Here is a 20,850-nt window from a genome sequence, read left to right on the forward strand (position 1 = left end):
GCAAACAGGTGCTGATGCCAGAAAGAGCCTCGCTAGCTGTTGGGAACCGTACTTTTAAAACTCCAGGAAGTGTAGGATGGACCAATCAGCTTCCTGTACTGCCCCCCAATCCAGCCAATCAGGCAGGGCACTTATAAGAACAAGAAAATAAAAACAACACATATGGCCAGGACCGTAACATGGTCTACTAGTAATGAAGCACGATGGTTGGCAAACCAATAAAGTAGCAAAACAGCAATGAAGGAACAAAATTTGATGAAAATATAGAACAATTTCTATGAATAAATAGGCAGTAACACCAGCTTGTGCTGCCCGTAAACCCAAGCAAAAAAGCTTACAGCACCTGGTATTCCCAGGCGGTCTTCCTACCAAGTACTAACCAGGCCCGGCCCTATTTGGCTGCCGAGATCGGACGAGATCGGGCGCTTAGAGAGCGGTGTGGTCGTAAGCTGCATTTGAAATTATCAACAGCTCTTAAAAACGCTAGAGAAGCAGAATGCATGACACTTGCTAAGAAGAAGATAAATGTGGCAAAGTACAAAGTACTATAACTGTACTGGTCTGTTACGCCCCTGTCTAGGGGGTCAGGGTGCAACATACAAAGATAAATTAGCATGTTCCCTCTCCGATCCCCAAACCAAAATCCAGGATCGAGATGTTCCAACAGAATGATATTTATTTTAAACGAAAGAAAGTGTCAAACAAAACATGACACTACAACTCAGGGCGAACCAAGGCCAACATAATAAACAAAATAAGCCATTTCCCACAGAAAGTGCTAGCTAGCCTGATAGAAAGAAACAAACCAAAAGACAGTCGCTAACCCTAACTCCCTAATGCGAAAACAAGAGAAAACAATCAAAAGAAAAATGGCAGTCCACCCCTACAGATTTAATACTATTTACAAAATATACAATTTATAAACAAAACCACGGCACAAAACCTAACAATTCAAAAATGCTAAATAAGGTTTGGAAACCAAGAACAGCAAACAGGTGCTGCTGCCAGAAAGAGCCTCGCTAGCTGTTGGGAACCGTACTTTTAAAACTCCAGGAAGTGTAGGATGGACCAATCAGCTTCCTGTACTTCCCCCAAATCCGGCCAATCAGGCACGGCACCTATAAGAACAAGAAAATAAAAACAACACATATGGCCAGGACCGTAACATGGTCTACTAGTAATGAAGCACGATGGTTGACAAACCAATAAAGTAGCAAAACAGCAATGAAAGAACAAAATTTGATGAAAATATAGAACAATTTCTATGAATAAATAGGCAGTAACACCAGCTTGTGCTGCCCGTAAACCCAAGCAAAAAAGCTTACAGCACCTGGTATTCCCAGGCGGTCTTCCTACCAAGTACTAACCAGGCCCGGCCCTATTTGGCTGCTGAGATCGGACGAGATCGGGCGCTCAGAGAGCGGTGTGGCCGTAAGCTGCATTTGACATCATCAACAGCTCTTAAAAACGCTGGAGAAGCAGAATGCATGACACTTGCTAAGAAGAAGATAAATGTGGCAAAGTACAAAGTACTATAACTGTACTGGTCTGTTACGCCCCTGTCTAGGGGGTCAGGGTGAAACATACAAAGATAAATTTGCATGTTCCCTCTCCGATCCTCAAACCAAAATCCAGGATTGAGATGTTCCAACAGAATGATATTTATTTTAAACGAAAGAAAGTGTCAAACAAAACATGACACTACAACTCAGGGCGAACCAAGGCCAACATAATAAACAAAATAAGCCATTTCCCACAGAAAGTGCTAGCTAGCCTGATAGAAATAAACAAACCAAAAGATAGTCGCTAACCCTAACTCCCTAATGTGAAAACAAGAGAAAATAATCAAAAGAAAATGGCAGTCCACCCCTACAGATTTAATACTATTTACAAAATATACAATTTATAAACAAAACCACGGCACAAAACCTAACAATTCAAAACTGCTAAATAAGATTTGGAAACCAAGAACAGCAAACAGGTGCTGCTGCCAGAAAGAGCCTCGCTAGCTGTTGGGAACCGTACTTTTAAAACTCCAGGAAGTGTAGGATGGACCAATCAGCTTCCTGTACTTCCCCCAAATCCGGCCAATCAGGCAGGGCACCTATAAGAACAAGAAAATAAAAACAACACATATGGCCAGGACCGTAACATGGTCTACTAGTAATGAAGCACGATGGTTGACAAACCAATAAAGTAGCAAAACAGCAATGAAAGAACAAAATTTGATGAAAATATAGAACAATTTCTATGAATAAATAGGCAGTAACACCAGCTTGAGCTGCCCGTAAACCCAAGCAAAAAAGCTTACAGCACCTGGTATTCCCAGGCGGTCTTCCTACCAAGTACTAACCAGGCCCGGCCCTATTTGGCTGCCGAGATCGGACGAGATCGGGCGCTTAGAGAGCGGTGTGGCCGTAACATGCATTTGACATCATCAACAGCTCTTAAAAACGCTAGAGAAGCAGAATGCATGACACTTGCTAAGAAGAAGATAAATGTGGCAAAGTACAAAGTACTATAACTGTACTGGTCTGTTACGCCCCTGTCTAGGGGGTCAGGGTGAAACATACAAAGATAAATTTGCATGTTCCCTCTCCGATCCCCAAACCAAAATCCAGGATTGAGATGTTCCAACAGAATGATATTTATTTTAAACGAAAGAAAGTGTCAAACAAAACATGACACTACAACTCAGGGCGAACCAAGGCCAACATAATAAACAAAATAAGCCATTTCCCACAGAAAGTGCTAGCTAGCCTGATAGAAATAAACAAACCAAAAGACAGTCGCTAACCCTAACTCCCTAATGTGAAAACAAGAGAAAACAATCAAAAGAAAAATGGCAGTCCACCCCTACAGATTTAATACTATTTACAAAATATACAATTTATAAACAAAACCACGGCACAAAACCTAACAATTCAAAAATGCTAAATAAGGTTTGGAAACCAAGAACAGCAAACAGGTGCTGATGCCAGAAAGAGCCTCGCTAGCTGTTGGGAACCATACTTTTAAAACTCCAGGAAGTGTAGGATGGACCAATCAGCTTCCTGTACTGCCCCCCAATCCAGCCAATCAGGCAGGGCACCTATAAGAACAAGAAAATAAAAACAACACATATGGCCAGGACCGTAACATGGTCTACTAGTAATGAAGCACGATGGTTGGCAAACCAATAAAGTAGCAAAACAGCAATGAAAGAACAAAATTTGATGAAAATATAGAACAATTTCTATGAATAAATAGGCAGTAACACCAGCTTGTGCTGCCCGTAAACCCAAGCAAAAAAGCTTACAGCACCTGGTATTCCCAGGCGGTCTTCCTACCAAGTACTAACCAGGCCCGGCTCTATTTGGCTGCCGAGATCGGACGAGATCGGGCGCTTAGAGAGCGGTGTGGCCGTAAGCTGCATTTGATATCATCAACAGCTCTTAAAAACGCTGGAGAAGCAGAATGCATGACACTTGCTAAGAAGAAGATAAATGTGGCAAAGTACAAAGTACTATAACTGTACTGGTCTGTTACGCCCCTGTCTAGGGGGTCAGGGTGAAACATACAAAGATAAATTTGCATGTTCCCTCTCCGATCCCCAAACCAAAATCCAGGATCGAGATGTTCCAACAGAATGATATTTATTTTAAACGAAAGAAAGTGTCAAACAAAACATGACACTACAACTCAGGGCGAACCAAGGCCAACATAATAAACAAAATAAGCCATTTCCCACAGAAAGTGCTAGCTAGCCTGATAGAAAGAAACAAACCAAAAGACAGTCGCTAACCCTAACTCCCTAATGCGAAAACAAGAGAAAACAATCAAAAGAAAAATGGCAGTCCACCCCTACAGATTTAATACTATTTACAAAATATACAATTTATAAACAAAACCACGGCACAAAACCTAACAATTCAAAAATGCTAAATAAGATTTGGAAACTAAGAACAGCAAACAGGTGCTGCTGCCAGAAAGAGCCTCGCTAGCTGTTGGGAACCGTACTTTTAAAACTCCAGGAAGTGTAGGATGGACCAATCAGCTTCCTGTACTTCCCCCAAATCCGGCCAATCAGGCAGGGCACCTATAAGAACAAGAAAATAAAAACAACACATATGGCCATGACCGTAACATGGTCTACTAGTAATGAAGCACGATGGTTGACAAACCAATAAAGTAGCAAAACAGCAATGAAAGAACAAAATTTGATGAAAATATAGAACAATTTCTATGAATAAATAGGCAGTAACACCAGCTTGAGCTGCCCGTAAACCCAAGCAAAAAAGCTTACAGCACCTGGTATTCCCAGGCGGTCTTCCTACCAAGTACTAACCAGGCCCGGCTCTATTTGGCTGCCGAGATCGGACGAGATCGGGCGCTTAGAGAGCGGTGTGGCCGTAAGCTGCATTTGACATTATCAACAGCTCTTAAAAACGCTAGAGAAGCAGAATGCATGACACTTGCTAAGAAGAAGATAAATGTGGCAAAGTACAAAGTACTATAACTGTACTGGTCTGTTAAGCCCCTGTCTAGGGGGTCAGGGTGAAACATACAAAGATAAATTTGCATGTTCCCTCTCCGATCCTCAAACCAAAATCCAGGATTGAGATGTTCCAACAGAATGATATTTATTTTAAACGAAAGAAAGTGTCAAACAAAACATGACACTACAACTCAGGGCGAACCAAGGCCAACATAATAAACAAAATAAGCCATTTCCCACAGAAAGTGCTAGCTAGCCTGATAGAAATAAACAAACCAAAAGATAGTCGCTAACCCTAACACCCTAATGTGAAAACAAGAGAAAACAATCAAAAGAAAATGGCAGTCCACCCCTACAGATTTAATACTATTTACAAAATATACAATTTATAAACAAAACCACGGCACAAAACCTAACAATTCAAAAATGCTAAATAAGATTTGGAAACCAAGAACAGCAAACAGGTGCTGCTGCCAGAAAGAGCCTCGCTAGCTGTTGGGAACCGTACTTTTAAAACTCCAGGAAGTGTAGGATTGACCAATCAGCTTCCTGTACTGCCCCCCAATCCGGCCAATCAGGCAGGGCACCTATAAGAACAAGAAAATAAAAACAACACATATGGCCAGGACCGTAACATGGTCTACTAGTAATGTAGCACGATGGTTGGCAAACCAATAAAGTAGCAAAACAGCAATGAAAGAACAAAATTTGATGAAAATATAGAACAATTTCTATGAATAAATAGGCAGTAACACCAGCTTGTGCTGCCTGTAAACCCAAGCAAAAAAGCTTACAGCACCTGGTATTCCCAGGCGGTCTTCCTACCAAGTACTAACCAGGCCCGGCTCTATTTGGCTGCCGAGATCGGACGAGATCGGGCGCTTAGAGAGCGGTGTGGCCGTAAGCTGCATTTGACATTATCAACAGCTCTTAAAAACGCTAGAGAAGCAGAATGCATGACACTTGCTAAGAAGAAGATAAATGTGTCAAAGTACAAAGTACTATAACTGTACTGGTCTGTTACGCCCCTTTCTAGGGGGTCAGGGTGCAACATACAAAGATAAATTAGCATGTTCCCTCTCCGATCCCCAAACCAAAATCCAGGATCGAGATGTTCCAACAGAATGATATTTATTTTAAACGAAAGAAAGTGTCAAACAAAACATGACACTACAACTCAGGGCGAACCAAGGCCAACATAATAAACAAAATAAGCCATTTCCCACAGAAAGTGCTAGCTAGCCTGATAGAAATAAACAAACCAAAAGATAGTCGCTAACCCTAACTCCCTAATGTGAAAACAAGAGAAAACAATCAAAAGAAAATGGCAGTCCACCCCTACAGATTTAATACTATTTACAAAATATACAATTTATAAACAAAACCACGGCACAAAACCTAACAATTCAAAAATGCTAAATAAGATTTGGAAACCAAGAACAGCCAACAGGTGCTGCTGCCAGAAAGAGCCTCGCTAGCTGTTGGGAACCGTACATTTAAAACTCCAGGAAGTGTAGGATGGACCAATCAGCTTCCTGTACTTCCCCTAAATCCGGCCAATCAGGCAGGGCACCTATAAGAACAAGAAAATAAAAACAACACATATGGCCAGGACCGTAACATGGTCTACTAATAATGAAGCACGATGGTTGACAAACCAATAAAGTAGCAAAACAGCAATGAAAGAACAAAATTTGATGAAAATATAGAACAATTTCTATGAATAAATAGGCAGTAACACCAGCTTGAGCTGCCCGTAAACCCAAGCAAAAAAGCTTACAGCACCTGGTATTCCCAGGCGGTCTTCCTACCAAGTACTAACCAGGCCCGGCTCTATTTGGCTGCCGAGATTGGGCGAGATCGGGCGCTTAGAGAGCGGTGTGGCCGTAAGCTGCATATGACATCATCAACAGCTCTTAAAAACGCTGGAGAAGCAGAATGCATGACACTTGCTAAGAAGAAGATAAATGTGGCAAAGTACAAAGTACTATAACTGTACTGGTCTGTTACGCCCCTGTCTAGGGGCTCAGGGTGCAACATACAAAGATAAATTAGCATGTTCCCTCTCCGATCCCCAAACCAAAATCCAGGATTGAGATGTTCCAACAGAATGATATTTATTTTAAACGAAAGAAAGTGTCAAACAAAACATGACACTACAACTCAGGGCGAACCAAGGCCAACATAATAAACAAAATAAGCCATTTCCCACAGAAAGTGCTAGCTAGCCTGATAGAAATAAACAAACCAAAAGATAGTCGCTAACCCTAACTCCCTAATGTGAAAACAGTCCAAAGAAAATGGCAGTTCACCCCTACAGATTTAATACTATTTACAAAATATACAATTTATAAACAAAACCACGGCACAAAACCTAACAATTGAAAAATGCTAAATAAGGTTTGGAAACCAAGAACAGCAAACAGGTGCTGATGCCAGAAAGAGCCTCGCTAGCTGTTGGGAACCGTACTTTTAAAACTCCAGGAAGTGTAGGATGGACCAATCAGCTTCCTGTACTGCCCCCCAATCCAGCCAATCAGGCAGGGCACTTATAAGAACAAGAAAATAAAAACAACACATATGGCCAGGACCGTAACATGGTCTACTAGTAATGAAGCACGATGGTTGGCAAACCAATAAAGTAGCAAAACAGCAATGAAGGAACAAAATTTGATGAAAATATAGAACAATTTCTATGAATAAATAGGCAGTAACACCAGCTTGTGCTGCCCGTAAACCCAAGCAAAAAAGCTTACAGCACCTGGTATTCCCAGGCGGTCTTCCTACCAAGTACTAACCAGGCCCGGCCCTATTTGGCTGCCGAGATCGGACGAGATCGGGCGCTTAGAGAGCGGTGTGGTCGTAAGCTGCATTTGAAATTATCAACAGCTCTTAAAAACGCTAGAGAAGCAGAATGCATGACACTTGCTAAGAAGAAGATAAATGTGGCAAAGTACAAAGTACTATAACTGTACTGGTCTGTTACGCCCCTGTCTAGGGGGTCAGGGTGCAACATACAAAGATAAATTAGCATGTTCCCTCTCCGATCCCCAAACCAAAATCCAGGATCGAGATGTTCCAACAGAATGATATTTATTTTAAACGAAAGAAAGTGTCAAACAAAACATGACACTACAACTCAGGGCGAACCAAGGCCAACATAATAAACAAAATAAGCCATTTCCCACAGAAAGTGCTAGCTAGCCTGATAGAAATAAACAAACCAAAAGACAGTCGCTAACCCTAACTCCCTAATGTGAAAACAAGAGAAAACAATCAAAAGAAAATGGCAGTCCACCCCTACAGATTTAATACTATTTACAAAATATACAATTTATAAACAAAACCACGGCACAAAACCTAACAATTCAAAAATGCTAAATAAGATTTGGAAACCAAGAACAGCAAACAGGTGCTGCTGCCAGAAAGAGCCTCGCTAGCTGTTGGGAACCGTACATTTAAAACTCCAGGAAGTGTAGGATGGACCAATCAGCTTCCTGTACTTCCCCCAAATCCGGCCAATCAGGCACGGCACCTATAAGAACAAGAAAATAAAAACAACACATATGGCCAGGACCGTAACATGGTCTACTAGTAATGAAGCACGATGGTTGACAAACCAAAAAAGTAGCAAAACAGCAATGAAAGAACAAAATTTGATGAAAATATAGAACAATTTAATGAATAAATAGGCAGCAACACCAGCTTGAGCTGCCCGTAAACCCAAGCAAAAAAGCTTACAGCACCTGGTATTCCCAGGCGGTCTTCCTACCAAGTACTAACCAGGCCCGGCCCTATTTGGCTGCCGAGATCGGACGAGATCGGGCGCTTAGAGAGCGGTGTGGCCGTAAGCTGCATTTGATATCATCAACAGCTCTTAAAAACGCTGGAGAAGCAGAATGCATGACACTTGCTAAGAAGAAGATAAATGTGGCAAAGTACAAACTACTATAACTGTACTGGTCTGTTACGCCCCTTTCTAGGGGGTCAGGGTGCAACATACAAAGATAAATTAGCATGTTCCCTCTCCGATCCCCAAACCAAAATCCAGGATCGAGATGTTCCAACAGAATGATATTTATTTTAAACGAAAGAAAGTGTCAAACAAAACATGACACTACAACTCAGGGCGAACCAAGGCCAACATAATAAACAAAATAAGCCATTTCCCACAGAAAGTGCTAGCTAGCCTGATAGAAAGAAACAAACCAAAAGACAGTCGCTAACCCTAACTCCCTAATGTGAAAACAGTCCAAAGAAAATGGCAGTTCACCCCTACAGATTTAATACTATTTACAAAATATACAATTTATAAACAAAACCACGGCACAAAACCTAACAATTCAAAAATGCTAAATAAGGTTTGGAAACCAAGAACAGCAAACAGGTGCTGATGCCAGAAAGAGCCTCGCTAGCTGTTGGGAACCATACTTTTAAAACTCCAGGAAGTGTAGGATGGACCAATCAGCTTCCTGTACTGCCCCCCAATCCAGCCAATCAGGCAGGGCACCTATAAGAACAAGAAAATAAAAACAACACATATGGCCAGGACCGTAACATGGTCTACTAGTAATGAAGCACGATGGTTGGCAAACCAATAAAGTAGCAAAACAGCAATGAAAGAACAAAATTTGATGAAAATATAGAACAATTTCTATGAATAAATAGGCAGTAACACCAGCTTGTGCTGCCTGTAAACCAAAGCAAAAAAGCTTACAGCACCTGGTATTCCCAGGCGGTCTTCCTACCAAGTACTAACCAGGCCCGGCCCTATTTGGCTGCCGAGATCGGACGAGATCGGGCGCTTAGAGAGCGGTGTGGCCGTAAGCTGCATTTGACATTATCAACAGCTCTTAAAAACGCTAGAAAAGCAGAATGCATGACACTTGCTAAGAAGAAGATAAATGTGGCAAAGTACAAAGTACTATAACTGTACTGGTCTGTTACGCCCCTGTCTAGGGGGTCAGGGTGAAACATACAAAGATAAATTTGCATGTTCCCTCTCCGATCCCCAAACCAAAATCCAGGATCGAGATGTTCCAACAGAATGATATTTATTTTAAACGAATGAAAGTGTCAAACAAAACATGACACTACAACTCAGGGCGAACCAAGGCCAACATAATAAACAAAATAAGCCATTTCCCACAGAAAGTGCTAGCTAGCCTGATAGAAAGAAACAAACCAAAAGACAGTCGCTAACCCTAACTCCCTAATGCGAAAACAAGAGAAAACAATCAAAAGAAAAATGGCAGTCCACCCCTACAGATTTAATACTATTTACAAAATATGCAATTTATAAACAAAATCACGGCACAAAACCTAACAATTCAAAAATGCTAAATAAGGTTTGGAAACCAAGAACAGCAAACAGGTGCTGCTGCCAGAAAGAGCCTCGCTAGCTGTTGGGAACCGTACTTTTAAAACTCCAGGAAGTGTAGGATTGACCAATCAGCTTCCTGTACTTCCCCCAAATCCGGCCAATCAGGCAGGGCACCTATAAGAACAAGAAAATAAAAACAACACATATGGCCAGGACCGTAACATGGTCTACTAGTAATGAAGCACGATGGTTGACAAACCAATAAAGTAGCAAAACAGCAATGAAAGAACAAAATTTGATGAAAATATAGAACAATTTCTATGAATAAATAGGCAGTAACACCAGCTTGTGCTGCCCGTAAACCCAAGCAAAAAAGCTTACAGCACCTGGTATTCCCAGGCGGTCTTCCTACCAAGTACTAACCAGGCCCGGCCGTATTTGGCTGCCGAGATCGGACGAGATCGGGCGCTCAGAGAGCGGTGTGGCCGGAAGCTGCATTTGACATCATCAACAGCTCTTAAAAACGCTGGAGAAGCAGAATGCATGACACTTGCTAAGAAGAAGATAAATGTGGCAAAGTACAAAGTACTATAACTGTACTGGTCTGTTACGCCCCTGTCTAGGGGGTCAGGGTGCAACATACAAAGATAAATTAGCATGTTCCCTCTCCGATCCCCAAACCAAAATCCAGAATCGAGATGTTCCAACAGAATGATATTTATTTTAAACGAAAGAAAGTGTCAAACAAAACATGACACTACAACTCAGGGCGAACCAAGGCCAACATAATAAACAAAATAAGCCATTTCCCACAGAAAGTGCTAGCTAGCCTGATAGAAATAAACAAACCAAAAGATAGTCGCTAACCCTAACTCCCTATAATGTGAAAACAAGAGAAAACAATCAAAAGAAAAATGGCAGTCCACCCCTACAGATTTAATACTATTTACAAAATATACAATTTATAAACAAAACCACGGCACAAAACCTAACAATTCAAAAATGCTAAATAAGATTTGGAAACTAAGAACAGCAAACAGGTGCTGCTGCCAGAAAGAGCCTCGCTAGCTGTTGGGAACCGTACTTTTAAAACTCCAGGAAGTGTAGGATGGACCAATCAGCTTCCTGTACTTCCCCCAAATCCGGCCAATCAGGCAGGGCACCTATAAGAACAAGAAAATAAAAACAACACATATGGCCATGACCGTAACATGGTCTACTAGTAATGAAGCACGATGGTTGACAAACCAATAAAGTAGCAAAACAGCAATGAAAGAACAAAATTTGATGAAAATATAGAACAATTTCTATGAATAAATAGGCAGTAACACCAGCTTGAGCTGCCCGTAAACCCAAGCAAAAAAGCTTACAGCACCTGGTATTCCCAGGCGGTCTTCCTACCAAGTACTAACCAGGCCCGGCTCTATTTGGCTGCCGAGATCGGACGAGATCGGGCGCTTAGAGAGCGGTGTGGCCGTAAGCTGCATTTGACATTATCAACAGCTCTTAAAAACGCTAGAGAAGCAGAATGCATGACACTTGCTAAGAAGAAGATAAATGTGGCAAAGTACAAAGTACTATAACTGTACTGGTCTGTTAAGCCCCTGTCTAGGGGGTCAGGGTGCAACATACAAAGATAAATTTGCATGTTCCCTCTCCGATCTTCAAACCAAAATCCAGGATCGAGATGTTCCAACAGAATGATATTTATTTTAAACGAAAGAAAGTGTCAAACAAAACATGACACTACAACTCAGGGCGAACCAAGGCCAACATAATAAACAAAATAAGCCATTTCCCACAGAAAGTGCTAGCTAGCCTGATAGAAATAAACAAACCAAAAGATAGTCGCTAACCCTAACTCCCTAATGTGAAAACAAGAGAAAACAATCAAAAGAAAATGGCAGTCCACCCCTACAGATTTAATACTATTTACAAAATATACAATTTATAAACAAAACCACGGCACAAAACCTAACAATTCAAAAATGCTAAATAAGATTTGGAAACCAAGAACAGCAAACAGGTGCTGCTGCCAGAAAGAGCCTCGCTAGCTGTTGGGAACCGTACTTTTAAAACTCCAGGAAGTGTAGGATGGACCAATCAGCTTCCTGTACTTCCCCCAAATCCGGCCAATCAGGCAGGGCACCTATAAGAACAAGAAAATAAAAACAACACATATGGCCAGGACCGTAACATGGTCTACTAGTAATGAAGCACGATGGTTGACAAACCAATAAAGTAGCAAAACAGCAATGAAAGAACAAAATTTGATGAAAATATAGAACAATTTCTATGAATAAATAGGCAGTAACACCAGCTTGAGCTGCCCGTAAACCCAAGCAAAAAAGCTTACAGCACCTGGTATTCCCAGGCGGTCTTCCTACCAAGTACTAACCAGGCCCGGCCCTATTTGGCTGCCGAGATCGGACGAGATCGGGCGCTTAGAGAGCGGTGTGGCCGTAACATGCATTTGATATCATCAACAGCTCTTAAAAACGCTAGAGAAGCAGAATGCATGACACTTGCTAAGAAGAAGATAAATGTGGCAAAGTACAAAGTACTATAACTGTACTGGTCTGTTACGCCCCTGTCTAGGGGGTCAGGGTGAAACATACAAAGATAAATTTGCATGTTCCCTCTCCGATCCCCAAACCAAAATCCAGGATTGAGATGTTCCAACAGAATGATATTTATTTTAAACGAAAGAAAGTGTCAAACAAAACATGACACTACAACTCAGGGCGAACCAAGGCCAACATAATAAACAAAATAAGCCATTTCCCACAGAAAGTGCTAGCTAGCCTGATACAAATAAACAAACCAAAAGATAGTCGCTAACCCTAACTCCCTATAATGTGAAAACAAGAGAAAACAATCAAAAGAAAAATGGCAGTCCACCCCTACAGATTTAATACTATTTACAAAATATACAATTTATAAACAAAACCACGGCACAAAACCTAACAATTCAAAAATGCTAAATAAGATTTGGAAACTAAGAACAGCAAACAGGTGCTGCTGCCAGAAAGAGCCTCGCTAGCTGTTGGGAACCGTACTTTTAAAACTCCAGGAAGTGTAGGATGGACCAATCAGCTTCCTGTACTTCCCCCAAATCCGGCCAATCAGGCAGGGCACCTATAAGAACAAGAAAATAAAAACAACACATATGGCCATGACCGTAACATGGTCTACTAGTAATGAAGCACGATGGTTGACAAACCAATAAAGTAGCAAAACAGCAATGAAAGAACAAAATTTGATGAAAATATAGAACAATTTCTATGAATAAATAGGCAGTAACACCAGCTTGAGCTGCCCGTAAACCCAAGCAAAAAAGCTTACAGCACCTGGTATTCCCAGGCGGTCTTCCTACCAAGTACTAACCAGGCCCGGCTCTATTTGGCTGCCGAGATCGGACGAGATCGGGCGCTTACAGAGCGGTGTGGCCGTAAGCTGCATTTGACATTATCAACAGCTCTTAAAAACGCTAGAGAAGCAGAATGCATTACACTTGCTAAGAAGAAGATAAATGTGGCAAAGTACAAAGTACTATAACTGTACTGGTCTGTTACGCCCCTGTCTAGGGGGTCAGGGTGAAACATACAAAGATAAATTTGCATGTTCCCTCTCCGATCCTCAAACCAAAATCCAGGATTGAGATGTTCCAACAGAATGATATTTATTTTAAACGAAAGAAAGTGTCAAACAAAACATGACACTACAACTCAGGGCGAACCAAGGCCAACATAATAAACAAAATAAGCCATTTCCCACAGAAAGTGCTAGCTAGCCTGATAGAAATAAACAAACCAAAAGATAGTCGCTAACCCTAACTCCCTAATGTGAAAACAAGAGAAAACAATCAAAAGAAAAATGGCAGTCCACCCCTACAGATTTAATACTATTTACAAAATATACAATTTATAAACAAAACCACGGCACAAAACCTAACAATTCAAAAATGCTAAATAAGATTTGGAAACTAAGAACAGCAAACAGGTGCTGCTGCCAGAAAGAGCCTCGCTAGCTGTTGGGAACCGTACTTTTAAAACTCCAGGAAGTGTAGGATGGACCAATCAGCTTCCTGTACTTCCCCCAAATCCGGCCAATCAGGCAGGGCACCTATAAGAACAAGAAAATAAAAACAACACATATGGCCATGACCGTAACATGGTCTACTAGTAATGAAGCACGATGGTTGACAAACCAATAAAGTAGCAAAACAGCAATGAAAGAACAAAATTTGATGAAAATATAGAACAATTTCTATGAATAAATAGGCAGTAACACCAGCTTGAGCTGCCCGTAAACCCAAGCAAAAAAGCTTACACCACCTGGTATTCCCAGGCGGTCTTCCTACCAAGTACTAACCAGGCCCGGCTCTATTTGGCTGCCGAGATCGGACGAGATCGGGCGAGATCGGGCGCTTAGAGAGCGGTGTGGCCGTAAGCTGCATTTGACATTATCAACAGCTCTTAAAAACGCTAGAGAAGCAGAATGCATGACACTTGCTAAGAAGAAGATAAATGTGGCAAAGTACAAAGTACTATAACTGTACTGGTCTTTTACGCCCCTGTCTAGGGGGTCAGGGTGAAACATACAAAGATAAAATTTGCATGTTCCCTCTCCGATCCCCAAACCAAAATCCAGGATTGAGATGTTCCAACAGAATGATATTTATTTTAAACGAAAGAAAGTGTCAAACAAAACATGACACTACAACTCAGGGCGAACCAAGGCCAACATAATAAACAAAATAAGCCATTTCCCACAGAAAGTGCTAGCTAGCCTGATAGAAAGAAACAAACCAAAAGACAGTCGCTAACCCTAACTCCCTAATGTGAAAACAAGAGAAAACAATCAAAAGAAAAATGGCAGTCCACCCCTACAGATTTAATACTATTTACAAAATATACAATTTATAAACAAAACCACGGCACAAAACCTAACAATTCAAAAATGCTAAATAAGGTTTAGAAACCAAGAACAGCAATCAGGTGCTGATGCCAGAAAGAGCCTCGCTAGCTGTTGGGAACCATACTTTTAAAACTCCAGGAAGTGTAGGATGGACCAATCAGCTTCCTGTACTGCCCCCCAATCCAGCCAATCAGGCAGGGCACCTATAAGAACAAGAAAATAAAAACAACACATATGGCCAGGACCGTAACATGGTCTACTAGTAATGAAGCACGATGGTTGGCAAACCAATAAAGTAGCAAAACAGCAATGAAAGAACAAAATTTGATGAAAATATAGAACAATTTCTATGAATAAATAGGCAGTAACACCAGCTTGTGCTGCCCGTAAACCCAAGCAAAAAAGCTTACAGCACCTGGTATTCCCAGGCGGTCGTCCTACCAAGTACTAACCAGGCCCGGCTCTATTTGGCTGCCGAGATCGGACGAGATCGGGCGCTTAGAGAGCGGTGTGGCCGTAAGCTGCATTTGATATCATCAACAGCTCTTAAAAACGCTGGAGAAGCAGAATGCATGACACTTGCTAAGAAGAAGATAAATGTGGCAAAGTACAAACTACTATAACTGTACTGGTCTGTTACGCCCCTTTCTAGGGGGTCAGGGTGCAACATACAAAGATAAATTAGCATGTTCCCTCTCCGATCCCCAAACCAAAATCCAGGATCGAGATGTTCCAACAGAATGATATTTATTTTAAACGAAAGAAAGTGTCAAACAAAACATGACACTACAACTCAGGGCGAACCAAGGCCAACATAATAAACAAAATAAGCCATTTCCCACAGAAAGTGCTAGCTAGCCTGATAGAAAGAAACAAACCAAAAGACAGTCGCTAACCCTAACTCCCTAATGTGAAAACAGTCCAAAGAAAATGGCAGTTCACCCCTACAGATTTAATACTATTTACAAAATATACAATTTATAAACAAAACCACGGCACAAAACCTAACAATTCAAAAATGCTAAATAAGATTTGGAAACCAAGAACAGCAAACAGGTGCTGCTGCCAGAAAGAGCCTCGCTAGCTGTTGGGAACCGTACTTTTAAAACTCCAGGAAGTGTAGGATGGACCAATCAGCTTCCTGTACTTCCCCCAAATCCGGCCAATCAGGCAGGGCACCTATAAGAACAAGAAAATAAAAACAACACATATGGCCAGGACCGTAACATGGTCTACTAGTAATGAAGCACGATGGTTGACAAACCAATAAAGTAGCAAAACAGCAATGAAAGAACAAAATTTGATGAAAATATAGAACAATTTCTATGAATAAATAGGCAGTAACACCAGCTTGAGCTGCCCGTAAACCCAAGCAAAAAAGCTTACAGCACCTGGTATTCCCAGGCGGTCTTCCTACCAAGTACTAACCAGGCCCGGCCCTATTTGGCTGCCGAGATCGGACGAGATCGGGCGCTTAGAGAGCGGTGTGGCCGTAACATGCATTTGACATCATCAACAGCTCTTAAAAACGCTAGAGAAGCAGAATGCATGACACTTGCTAAGAAGAAGATAAATGTGGCAAAGTACAAAGTACTATAACTGTACTGGTCTGTTACGCCCCTGTCTAGGGGGTCAGGGTGAAACATACAAAGATAAATTTGCATGTTCCCTCTCCGATCCCCAAACCAAAATCCAGGATCGAGATGTTCCAACAGAATGATATTTATTTTAAACGAAAGAAAGTGTCAAACAAAACATGACACTACAACTCAGGGCGAACCAAGGCCAACATAATAAACAAAATAAGCCATTTCCCACAGAAAGTGCTAGCTAGCCTGATAGAAAGAAACAAACCAAAAGACAGTCGCTAACCCTAACTCCCTAATGCGAAAACAAGAGAAAACAATCAAAAGAAAAATGGCAGTCCACCCCTACAGATTTAATACTATTTAAAAAATATACAATTTATAAACAAAATCACGGCACAAAACCTAACAATTCAAAAATGCTAAATAAGGTTTGGAAACCAAGAACAGCAAACAGGTGCTGCTGCCAGAAAGAGCCTCGCTAGCTGTTGGGAACCGTACTTTTAAAACTCCAGGAAGTGTAGGATTGACCAATCAGCTTCCTGTACTTCCCCCAAATCCGGCCAATCAGGCAGGGCACCTATAAGAACAAGAAAATAAAAACAACACATATGGCCAGGACCGTAACATGGTCTACTAGTAATGAAGCACGATGGTTGACAAACCAATAAAGTAGCAAAACAGCAATGAAAGAACAAAATTTGATGAAAATATAGAACAATTTCTATGAATAAATAGGCAGTAACACCAGCTTGTGCTGCCCGTAAACCCAAGCAAAAAAGCTTACAGCACCTGGTATTCCCAGGCGGTCTTCCTACCAAGTACTAACCAGGCCCGGCCGTATTTGGCTGCCGAGATCGGACGAGATCGGGCGCTCAGAGAGCGGTGTGGCCGGAAGCTGCATTTGACATCATCAACAGCTCTTAAAAACGCTGGAGAAGCAGAATGCATGACACTTGCTAAGAAGAAGATAAATGTGGCAAAGTACAAAGTACTATAACTGTACTGGTCTGTTACGCCCCTTTCTAGGGGGTCAGGGTGCAACATACAAAGATAAATTAGCATGTTCCCTCTCCGATCCCCAAACCAAAATCCAGGATTGAGATGTTCCAACAGAATGATATTTATTTTAAACGAAAGAAAGTGTCAAACAAAACATGACACTACAACTCAGGGCGAACCAAGGCCAACATAATAAACAAAATAAGCCATTTCCCACAGAAAGTGCTAGCTAGCCTGATAGAAATAAACAAACCAAAAGATAGTCGCTAACCCTAACTCCCTAATGTGAAAACAAGAGAAAACAATCAAAAGAAAATGGCAGTCCACCCCTACAGATTTAATACTATTTACAAAATATACAATTTATAAACAAAACCACGGCACAAAACCTAACAATTCAAAAATGCTAAATAAGATTTGGAAACCAAGAACAGCAAACAGGTGCTGCTGCCAGAAAGAGCCTCGCTAGCTGTTGGGAACCGTACTTTTAAAACTCCAGGAAGTGTAGGATGGACCAATCAGCTTCCTGTACTTCCCCCAAATCCGGCCAATCAGGCAGGGCACCTATAAGAACAAGAAAATAAAAACAACACATATGGCCAGGACCGTAACATGGTCTACTAGTAATGAAGCACGATGGTTGACAAACCAATAAAGTAGCAAAACAGCAATGAAAGAACAAAATTTGATGAAAATATAGAACAATTTCTATGAATAAATAGGCAGTAACACCAGCTTGAGCTGCCCGTAAACCCAAGCAAAAAAGCTTACAGCACCTGGTATTCCCAGGCGGTCTTCCTACCAAGTACTAACCAGGCCCGGCCCTATTTGGCTGCCGAGATCGGACGAGATCGGGCGCTTAGAGAGCGGTGTGGCCGTAACATGCATTTGACATCATCAACAGCTCTTAAAAACGCTAGAGAAGCAGAATGCATGACACTTGCTAAGAAGAAGATAAATGTGGCAAAGTACAAAGTACTATAACTGTACTGGTCTGTTACGCCCCTGTCTAGGGGGTCAGGGTGAAACATACAAAGATAAATTTGCATGTTCCCTCTCCGATCCCCAAACCAAAATCCAGGATCGAGATGTTCCAACAGAATGATATTTATTTTAAACGAAAGAAAGTGTCAAACAAAACATGACACTACAACTCAGGGCGAACCAAGGCCAACATAATAAACAAAATAAGCCATTTCCCACAGAAAGTGCTAGCTAGCCTGATAGAAAGAAACAAACCAAAAGACAGTCGCTAACCCTAACTCCCTAATGCGAAAACAAGAGAAAACAATCAAAAGAAAAATGGCAGTCCACCCCTACAGATTTAATACTATTTAAAAAATATACAATTTATAAACAAAATCACGGCACAAAACCTAACAATTCAAAAATGCTAAATAAGGTTTGGAAACCAAGAACAGCAAACAGGTGCTGCTGCCAGAAAGAGCCTCGCTAGCTGTTGGGAACCGTACTTTTAAAACTCCAGGAAGTGTAGGATGGACCAATCAGCTTCCTGTACTTCCCCCAAATCCGGCCAATCAGGCAGGGCACCTATAAGAACAAGAAAATAAAAACAACACATATGGCCAGGACCGTAACATGGTCTACTAGTAATGAAGCACGATGGTTGACAAACCAATAAAGTAGCAAAACAGCAATGAAAGAACAAAATTTGATGAAAATATAGAACAATTTCTATGAATAAATAGGCAGTAACACCAGCTTGTGCTGCCCGTAAACCCAAGCAAAAAAGCTTACAGCACCTGGTATTCCCAGGCGGTCTTCCTACCAAGTACTAACCAGGCCCGGCCGTATTTGGCTGCCGAGATCGGACGAGATCGGGCGCTCAGAGAGCGGTGTGGCCGGAAGCTGCATTTGACATCATCAACAGCTCTTAAAAACGCTGGAGAAGCAGAATGCATGACACTTGCTAAGAAGAAGATAAATGTGGCAAAGTACAAAGTACTATAACTGTACTGGTCTGTTACGCCCCTTTCTAGGGGGTCAGGGTGAAACATACAAAGATAAATTTGCATGTTCCCTCTCCGATCCCCAAACCAAAATCCAGGATCGAGATGTTCCAACAGAATGATATTTATTTTAAACGAAAGAAAGTGTCAAACAAAACATGACACTACAACTCAGGGCGAACCAATGCCAACATAATAAACAAAATAAGCCATTTCCCACAGAAAGTGCTAGCTAGCCTGATAGAAAGAAACAAACCAAAAGATAGTCGCTAACCCTAACTCCCTATAATGTGAAAACAAGAGAAAACAATCAAAAGAAAAATGGCAGTCCACCCCTACAGATTTAATACTATTTACAAAATATACAATTTATAAACAAAACCACGGCACAAAACCTAACAATTCAAAAATGCTAAATAAGATTTGGAAACTAAGAACAGCAAACAGGTGCTGCTGCCAGAAAGAGCCTCGCTAGCTGTTGGGAACCGTACTTTTAAAACTCCAGGAAGTGTAGGATGGACCAATCAGCTTCCTGTACTTCCCCCAAATCCGGCCAATCAGGCAGGGCACCTATAAGAACAAGAAAATAAAAACAACACATATGGCCATGACCGTAACATGGTCTACTAGTAATGAAGCACGATGGTTGACAAACCAATAAAGTAGCAAAACAGCAATGAAAGAACAAAATTTGATGAAAATATAGAACAATTTCTATGAATAAATAGGCAGTAACACCAGCTTGAGCTGCCCGTAAACCCAAGCAAAAAAGCTTACAGCACCTGGTATTCCCAGGCGGTCTTCCTACCAAGTACTAACCAGGCCCGGCTCTATTTGGCTGCCGAGATCGGACGAGATCGGGCGCTTAGAGAGCGGTGTGGCCGTAAGCTGCATTTGACATTATCAACAGCTCTTAAAAACGCTAGAGAAGCAGAATGCATGACACTTGCTAAGAAGAAGATAAATGTGGCAAAGTACAAAGTACTATAACTGTACTGGTCTGTTAAGCCCCTGTCTAGGGGGTCAGGGTGAAACATACAAAGATAAATTTGCATGTTCCCTCTGCGATCCTCAAACCAAAATCCAGGATTGAGATGTTCCAACAGAATGATATTTATTTTAAACGAAAGAAAGTGTCAAACAAAACATGACACTACAACTCAGGGCGAACCAAGGCCAACATAATAAACAAAATAAGCCATTTCCCACAGAAAGTGCTAGCTAGCCTGATAGAAAGAAACAAACCAAAAGACAGTCGCTAACCCTAACTCCCTAATGCGAAAACAAGAGAAAACAATCAAAAGAAAAATGGCAGTCAACCCCTACAGATTTAATACTATTTACAAAATATACAATTTATAAACAAAACCACGGCACAAAACCTAACAATTCAAAAATGCTAAATAAGGTTTGGAAACCAAGAACAGCAAACAGGTGCTGCTGCCAGAAAGAGTCTCGCTAGCTGTTGGGAACCGTACTTTTAAAACTCCAGGAAGTGTAGGATGGACCAATCAGCTTCCTGTACTTCCCCCAAATCCGGCCAATCAGGCAGGGCACCTATAAGAACAAGAA

At 41.4% G+C, this 20,850-nt stretch overlaps 1 non-coding gene and 20 pseudogenes across 1 annotated transcript; all 21 read right to left on the minus strand.

Moving 5' to 3' along the window:
* Positions 1-331: 331 nt before the first annotated feature.
* LOC137116066 (5S ribosomal RNA) lies at positions 332-450 on the minus strand (annotated as a pseudogene).
* An 868-nt stretch (positions 451-1,318) lies between these two features.
* LOC137116222 (5S ribosomal RNA) lies at positions 1,319-1,437 on the minus strand (annotated as a pseudogene).
* An 867-nt stretch (positions 1,438-2,304) lies between these two features.
* Positions 2,305-2,423, minus strand: LOC137116178 (5S ribosomal RNA; annotated as a pseudogene).
* An 868-nt stretch (positions 2,424-3,291) lies between these two features.
* On the minus strand, positions 3,292-3,410 carry LOC137115890 (5S ribosomal RNA; annotated as a pseudogene).
* An 868-nt stretch (positions 3,411-4,278) lies between these two features.
* LOC137115891 (5S ribosomal RNA) lies at positions 4,279-4,397 on the minus strand (annotated as a pseudogene).
* An 867-nt stretch (positions 4,398-5,264) lies between these two features.
* On the minus strand, positions 5,265-5,383 carry LOC137115892 (5S ribosomal RNA; annotated as a pseudogene).
* Positions 5,384-6,250: 867 nt separating this feature from the next.
* Positions 6,251-6,369, minus strand: LOC137116250 (5S ribosomal RNA; annotated as a pseudogene).
* An 857-nt stretch (positions 6,370-7,226) lies between these two features.
* LOC137116067 (5S ribosomal RNA) lies at positions 7,227-7,345 on the minus strand (annotated as a pseudogene).
* An 866-nt stretch (positions 7,346-8,211) lies between these two features.
* LOC137115963 (5S ribosomal RNA) lies at positions 8,212-8,330 on the minus strand (annotated as a pseudogene).
* An 857-nt stretch (positions 8,331-9,187) lies between these two features.
* On the minus strand, positions 9,188-9,306 carry LOC137115964 (5S ribosomal RNA; annotated as a pseudogene).
* Positions 9,307-10,174: 868 nt separating this feature from the next.
* On the minus strand, positions 10,175-10,293 carry LOC137116306 (5S ribosomal RNA; annotated as a pseudogene).
* Positions 10,294-11,163: 870 nt separating this feature from the next.
* Positions 11,164-11,282, minus strand: LOC137115893 (5S ribosomal RNA; annotated as a pseudogene).
* An 867-nt stretch (positions 11,283-12,149) lies between these two features.
* LOC137116179 (5S ribosomal RNA) lies at positions 12,150-12,268 on the minus strand (annotated as a pseudogene).
* Positions 12,269-13,138: 870 nt separating this feature from the next.
* Positions 13,139-13,257, minus strand: LOC137115954 (5S ribosomal RNA). Its single transcript, XR_010913571.1, has one exon. It is a non-coding gene; the product is annotated as a 5S ribosomal RNA (ribosomal RNA).
* An 868-nt stretch (positions 13,258-14,125) lies between these two features.
* Positions 14,126-14,254, minus strand: LOC137115803 (5S ribosomal RNA; annotated as a pseudogene).
* Positions 14,255-15,123: 869 nt separating this feature from the next.
* LOC137115946 (5S ribosomal RNA) lies at positions 15,124-15,242 on the minus strand (annotated as a pseudogene).
* An 857-nt stretch (positions 15,243-16,099) lies between these two features.
* LOC137116180 (5S ribosomal RNA) lies at positions 16,100-16,218 on the minus strand (annotated as a pseudogene).
* An 868-nt stretch (positions 16,219-17,086) lies between these two features.
* On the minus strand, positions 17,087-17,205 carry LOC137116307 (5S ribosomal RNA; annotated as a pseudogene).
* Positions 17,206-18,072: 867 nt separating this feature from the next.
* LOC137116181 (5S ribosomal RNA) lies at positions 18,073-18,191 on the minus strand (annotated as a pseudogene).
* An 868-nt stretch (positions 18,192-19,059) lies between these two features.
* LOC137116308 (5S ribosomal RNA) lies at positions 19,060-19,178 on the minus strand (annotated as a pseudogene).
* Positions 19,179-20,048: 870 nt separating this feature from the next.
* LOC137115894 (5S ribosomal RNA) lies at positions 20,049-20,167 on the minus strand (annotated as a pseudogene).
* Between the last annotated feature and the right edge of the window lie 683 nt (positions 20,168-20,850).

Source organism: Channa argus, unplaced genomic scaffold, assembly GCF_033026475.1.
Source record: "Channa argus isolate prfri unplaced genomic scaffold, Channa argus male v1.0 Contig030, whole genome shotgun sequence".
Lineage (NCBI taxonomy): Eukaryota > Metazoa > Chordata > Actinopteri > Anabantiformes > Channidae > Channa > Channa argus.